This window comes from Humulus lupulus, chromosome 6, assembly GCF_963169125.1.
Source record: "Humulus lupulus chromosome 6, drHumLupu1.1, whole genome shotgun sequence".
NCBI lineage: Eukaryota > Viridiplantae > Streptophyta > Magnoliopsida > Rosales > Cannabaceae > Humulus > Humulus lupulus.
This window is the reverse complement of record NC_084798.1, coordinates 4375778-4381095: the sequence shown is the minus strand read 5'-3', so window position 1 is coordinate 4381095 and position 5318 is coordinate 4375778. Positions and strand designations below refer to the sequence as shown.

The following is a 5318-nucleotide window of genomic DNA, read 5'->3' as shown; positions in this document are numbered from 1 at the left end:
CACCAATTGATTTTTTTAGAAAATTTTCAATTGTTTAAAGAATACATTGTTTCAGGTAAGGCCATCGAACATGGTGAAAACAATTACAGATTGGAAGAAAAAAAATAACTTAGATATTATTTAAGTAAGAAAATGATCAAACTATTAGACTACAATGAAACATAAAGCTATGCTTCAATTAAAATAAACACAAATTGAGATAGTAGTTCTGGTGCAAAAAAAGAAATCATGAATTATCAACCAATATGCTAATAATGTCAAACTTTTGTATAGCACTTTATACTATTGAACCTACATGTGATCACAAGAACCAAAAGTGATGCTCAATGTTATAAATCACCTCACCAAAGACATTAGACAAGGGACAAGAAGAAAACTAACATATACAAAACAAGAAATACAAAAGGTTATGCTATATGCGTATGCCAACACGCAATATGTACATTCATACAAGTATATGTTATAATCAAACCAATCAAACAAACACAATTCAATTATAGGATGATCATAGACAGGTCTACATCAATTCAAACAACACACAAGTTTTCTTTCTTATCTCCGCAGCACACAAATTTCTCAGATCACAAAGTTCTCAACCTTCCGTTATAACCGCAGCACACAGTAGCAATCTCAGAACCTACTTCACTATGGATGAATATTTAAGATATTCAAACTCCTCTAACATTTGCATAGTATTAAAATAAAAGTTAGAGGCATACCTCTTGTAAACTGTTGCAAAATAGTTTCTTTGAAGTCTGTCTTAGTACATACACACATTTACAATGTTGTAATATAATGAAAGTGAGTCAAATCTAAATTAAATCATTAAATAATAATGCAAAGAAGAGAAAAACCAAATGCTCATCTTACTCTTTCTTCTCGGCCTTGGGTTGAGTCAAATGCTTAGCTTGTCCACCAAAAATACATAGAAAACTACATCATAACTTAGTTTATGCTATTTTCAAAATGCAAAGATGGATTACATTTTGACAAAAAACTAAAATAAATATATATATATATACATATATTTATACCTACAATCTTTATAATATTTATGTGCATGTAGAAGAGTCACCACCAACTATCTATATATTATATATGTTGTAGCTAGAGTGATGATAAATATATAAATAATATTCCATATTTCAATCACATGTCCAATAAGTGCCCTACCATATCTTAAATCAAGTTTTCTTCAACTCTTCTTTGCGCTGCTCAAGAAATGAATAAATATGAAAGCTTTACCAAAGTGATTGCGACTTTGAGGGTTATCGTTCATTTTTCAATTACAATATAATAACACACATAACTAATTCTTATATATAACTGATTATGATATTATATATGAATACCAAACTACATATATATGACAAGCTTGAAGGCTGATTTGTTCTCTATATTTTTTTTGTTCTTTTGTTTTTATTTATTTAGGGATAATATAACAAAATGTGCAGCTAGGGAAAAGGATAAACGAGGATATCGACTATATATATATAGATTGTATAATCAGGCCACCTAATTTATTTTATTTTGTAATTATAATTACAAAATAAAATAAAAAATGAGTTCATTGAAGAGCACACCATCACCTCAGTCCTCGTGACTTGCAGGCTACCTAACTGAGTGCAGAGCCTCGTGACTTGCCACCACCATTTCCTCTTTCTATAAATAAATAATCAGGTTTTTTTTCCTGTTGATTCAGTTTTGCTCATTAATTTGTAATAGAGACTGTTCAAACTATGACAAAAACAAAGAATGGGTTTCAAATCTGGGATATCTTCAAATTAATGGGCCAAAAATAGAATGCATGTTATTTTGGGTCTAAAAATAAAATTAACATGTAAATAATAAAGCTTTTATTTATTAATACTTGTAAGATGTCAGATTATTGCATTCACATGAAACCATGAAAACATGTTAAGAGCAAGTATACGCTAGAACTTACCACACAAGCGAGCACCAGTGGAATAAAAGTGAGAATATTCTTTCAATCTTCGGTTTCTATGTGTAAAATCTAAGAATAGTAGAAAACTGAAGGTTAGATTCCAAAAGGAAATACAACCTCAAAACGAAGTAAAACATGGCATGATATATTTGTGGCTATTGAAGAAAATCAAGAGTTCTCAGCTTAACACAAGAAAATAACATTCTACTAATAAGAGAAGAAACATGTAATTAGAGCTAAGAAGAGGAAGTGGAAAGAACTGGGTTTCCACTACTTATTTACAATTTTACAAGCTCATGCCAAATTGGTTTCTAGTTCAAGTTTCTTATCACATATTGGCAATTGTCAGTTTCATTATTGATCATAGAATTATATAACTTTTCAAAGAAGCATAGCATGGAACTCATAATTATGTACTGCAACACTAAAATGACCAATGACTATCTATATATATATATATAAAGTTCTGCAACAAATCCAAACATATCATATTAGATATCTAAACATAGAGCCATACATATATGATATCTTAACTTAGTGAAAGTTATCATTTTGTCCAAATATGGTTCTAAATTTTAAAAACGTCATTCAAATCAGGGATATATATATACACATATGTATATGGTTGTGAATGATAAATTTAAGACTAGTACATATAATACATGATATTTCATATTAAAACTAGGATTGACATTATCAAAAGATATAATAAATCTAAGAGAATCCAACAATTATCTCAGGCAAATGTAAAAAGTAAAACAAAACTGCTATTCAAAATGTCCTAAAAATGACTGTGAAAGAACAGTGAAGGCTTATATTGCCTAACAAAAGAGATAAAACTTAAACATCAAATAATTCAAACAAATATATGTATGAAGATGCTTCTCAGTGTCCTAGATATTGAGACACAAGAGCTCTGCAAGTCTCTTCAGTATATAATACTGGATACTATAACAATCTCATAGGACATATCTATCTGAGCTCATCAACAACAAAGATACATAATAAAATGAGCTTTATAAGAATCATTACAAGACATAAAAACCAAAACAATTCATAACTAAAAGAAAACAATTCATAACAAACCAATAAAATACTTGACCATAACAATCAACAAGATCAAAAATCTGATCTCAACAATCTCAATAATTTTACCAAGATGAAACCCAACATGTCTACAATGAACACTTCTACCAAATACAACATGACTAAAAAATGTCACTTCTTCTTTTATACTTTGTTTTGTGGATTGAATGTTTGGAACAACACTTGCTTGAAAAAATAGGTGTGCTTGTATCCAAATTTAAATGAGGGTCTTTCATCTAAATAAGATTGTTATTTAACCCAATAAATAAAGAATTGTATTGGAACTAAACATCTCTTCAGGTTCTAATTCAACTTAATATAGCATGGTAGAAATCACACCTTAAATCAAGGAGATCCACATAAAGCCCTTGAAATTCTTTTTGAACTCATACTCTATGAAAAAATATATGGACACACATATGGTCATCTTGTAATATAGCATCTGCAACAAAGTCAAATGTCACTCAAAGATTAATTAGGCATGAGTATAATAGATAATCTTATAGAGACAATTTTATAATAAAAATGCAATGTGTAATGGAATAATATCAAAAAAGACCATCAACAAGCCTCAATTTACAAATATGCTAAGTTCCTAGTAGTAATCTCAATTTACAAAAATTGTTATCCTTTCTGAAAGTTCATATGCTTATAAAAGACTTTACTTTTAGACTGCCTAAACTCAAAACTAAAGTTCTACATAGAACCCCCTAAGTTATTTTAGACTGCCAAAACTCTAAACTAAAGATCTACATTATCCTCAAACTAGCTCAACACAGTATATGGCAGTTCTTCATGCTAGTGTACCTTTGCACTCAGTGAAGCTAAGTAACAGCAATGAATCCAATAAAGGTTAAATTGTGAGTTATGTGTCAGCTTACAATGATTCTAACAACACGAACCAATTTGATTGAGTATATCATAATCTTGACACATTTGTGGTGACAACTACCAGCATAAAGGAACACATGAAGGTTTTGAAGCAACAATGCATCTTTGTTTTTGTTTTTGTTTTTTTAAATTACAACTTGAAAAGAAACCCAACTGAGAATATTTAAAATATGTGTTTTAATCATTTAAGAAAAGAATAGCCCAAAATTTTATCAACCTTGTCCAATGAAGTGGCATTAACATAAAGTATTTAACTAATTTAAACACCCTAGAAGAAAATAATTAAGAAATAACAAAAATATAGTTCAATTAACCAGTACACATACAGAAAATGAAATTTTGAAACAAAAATGTAAATATATATATGTACCAATTCCACGACTGGCACTAGTAATCCAGATAACTTGAAACAAAAGTAATAAACAAGAATCAGTATAATTCATTCACAGAAAAAGAAAACAATTTTCCAGAAAAAGAAGAGAACTTTGAATTCAACTGACCTTATCTTCAATTTCTTAACGCTTCACATGCCTTTTGGAAATCAAAGTAAAATCCCCTAAACAAGTTTGAAGTTAAATTTTCATTTTTAAAGCTAAATTAAGACAAAACTCAAAACAATCATCAAACCTAGAAGAAATCATTTGTTGAAGTACAACCTTGCCGAAGTCGAAACCAGCTCACGAACCGCCCCTGCAAGCACCATCACACCCACAACTGAGCCACCCTGTAGAATAAATGACCAAACCTTCCTGTCGCACGCCTCAAGCCTCAAGTTCCATCACCCTGTCGCACATCTGCAACAAACAGAGAGAAGATCGGACGAGACAGTGTCTCGAAGAGAGAAAGAGAGAGTGAGGGAGCGAGATAGAGAGAGAGAGAGAGTTACCGTCAAACAATGGTGTTGTCGCATCATCTCTGTTCGAAGCCTGTCTCCTAGAGAAGCCTCTGTACGTACCCTTCCATTCATCCAAGCCTTCTTCATTTTTCGGCCATGTGAGAAAGAGAGTGAGAGATCGAGAGAGACACCTAGCATAGGAGAGAGGCGGGATGGTAACTTAGGGTAGAGAACCAATTTCAGCAGAAAACAAAGTTAAGGCGCCATTACTATTTCATTTAGCGCCATAATTTCCTTTTTCGTGCCTCATTAATTAATTGTTTTATTATTTAGCTATTTATTAAATTAATTTATATATTATTTTATTTTATAACTTTGAATTAATTTAAAATAGAGTATAATTATATTTTTATTTAATGGTAGAGTATAATCATACTTGTTTTTTTTTTTTAAAACATAGATAATTTATATGGAATTCACAAAAAAAAACATAGTCAAAAAAATTACAACTAATAAATTTATAGAAATTTTAAAATTATTTTACAATATTTAACCAATCAA

The 5318-nt window shown here is 30.1% G+C and overlaps 1 long non-coding RNA gene across 1 annotated transcript; it reads right to left on the bottom strand.

The window, feature by feature from the left end:
• Nucleotides 1–1544: 1544 nt before the first annotated feature.
• LOC133781457 (uncharacterized) lies at nucleotides 1545–4993 on the bottom strand. Its single transcript, XR_009870120.1, has 3 exons — nucleotides 4579–4993; nucleotides 4423–4478; nucleotides 1545–2014 (listed from the first exon to the last, which is right to left on the bottom strand). It is a non-coding gene; the product is annotated as an uncharacterized LOC133781457 (long non-coding RNA).
• Nucleotides 4994–5318: the final 325 nt, after the last annotated feature.